The following is a 1,719-nucleotide window of genomic DNA, read 5'->3' as shown; positions in this document are numbered from 1 at the left end:
CATCAGATTGATCTCTTTTTAGGTGCAAAGGGATGGAAACTATCCTTAGGCCTCAGGGTCTGAGCTGTCTTATTAGAAAACCTGTGGGTGTTCTGGCTGTTCTGGGAACAGTTTCTCTCCCCCTAGATTGTGATCTGTGCTTCAACTCCTGTTGGACTGGGGGGCACTTCTGGTAATTTACATTATTTGCATAGAATACTATGCTGAGCACTCCCTTTAGGTCCTCAACATCTTGTTGCTAAATTTAGCAGCCTGCTCTTTCTTTCCTTTGTCTTTTTTGGCTTGTGAAGGAGAATCAAAATTCTTTGGTTGCCCACTCAACCCCTCCCTACCTCTCCTGACTCTGATTGGTCTGTGGTTCTCTGAACTGTCCAGCTCTGCCCACTGTCTGTTAAGGTATCTGCTTCTATTGCCCCTTGCTGTTTGGATTTTTCTGTGGGTGACCCTCAACTGACCTAAGGTCTGCAGCTTTAATCTCCTCCTTGTTGGCCCCTTATAGTTCTTTTTTGCTTTTTGGTATTGGGGATCAAATATGACTCAAAAACCTAGGCAAGCACCCTACCACTGAGCTATGCCCCTAGGACCTTAGTAGAGCTTCTTAATGTTTGTGCCTCTGTATCATTTAGAAAATGAAATATTTTTATTTTACTAAATTGTGAAAACAGAGTTTATTTTAAATTCAAGTGATGTAGAAATGTCTCATTAGGAAGTAGTCATGGAAATCATAGTCTAATGTGACTTTAGTATTAATATTTTCAAGTTAATTTGAGGATATCACCCTGAATTTTTGTTTACTATGCACATATAACACATAAATTTACCTGAATGAACTCACATTTTGTTTCCTGGTATTTTAAAATTTTGATTCTTATTTATTCATTTATTGACACTAATAAATAAATTGGAATTGAACCCAGGGGCACTTAACTACTGAGCCACATCCCCAGCCCATTTTAAAATTTTTATTTAGAGACAGGGTCTTGCAAAGTTGCTTAGGACCTCACTATGTTGCTGAGGCTAGCTTTGAATTTACACTCCTGCAGCCTCAGCTCCAGAGCCATTGGGATTACATGCCTTTGCCTTTGCCATTGCACCTGGCTTGTTTCCTGCTGCCTTATGTGCCAGTTTGTCTTAAGGTTTTTCATATCAGTAAATGGAAACATGAATAACTTAAAAAAAGAGTGGAGCATTTTCTTTCTTTTGTATTTATTTATTTACTTTATTTATGTTTAGTTTTGATGGACATAGTACCTTTATTTTATTTATTCATTTCTATGTGGTGCTGAGGATGGAACCCAGTGCCTCATATCATGACGGGAGCGGGAGAGCTCCTTCACTGAGAAGGAATCCCTGGAGCATTTTCAATATTCACAAAAGTTGAGAGATTGTGCTTTTGCCACTTTTCACCTCTTCAATAGTTCTCCATGCATGGCCAGCAAAACCATTGCATTGAATGTTCTATTGTGTATCTCTCAATGCTAAGTTTTCACAAATAGTTAAGACTATCAACAGTAGTTCATTAGTATTGTGTTTGGTGGTGTTTGGATTTCCTTAGTTGTCTCTCAACATGAAAAGTTTGTTTGCCTCATGGTCTAATAGTTTCCCAAAGGCTGAGTGATATTTTCTTTGGATGCACTCTAATTTACTCCACCCTATTGAGGGAGTGGTGATGCCAGAAGTGTGCCATTAGTGTGCTGAAACTTATCTCCTGGGGGAGGA

The sequence above is a fragment of the Ictidomys tridecemlineatus genome (genome assembly GCF_052094955.1).
Source record: "Ictidomys tridecemlineatus isolate mIctTri1 chromosome 1 unlocalized genomic scaffold, mIctTri1.hap1 SUPER_1_unloc_8, whole genome shotgun sequence".
NCBI classification, from domain to species: domain Eukaryota; kingdom Metazoa; phylum Chordata; class Mammalia; order Rodentia; family Sciuridae; genus Ictidomys; species Ictidomys tridecemlineatus.
This window is presented reverse-complemented; position numbering follows the sequence as displayed.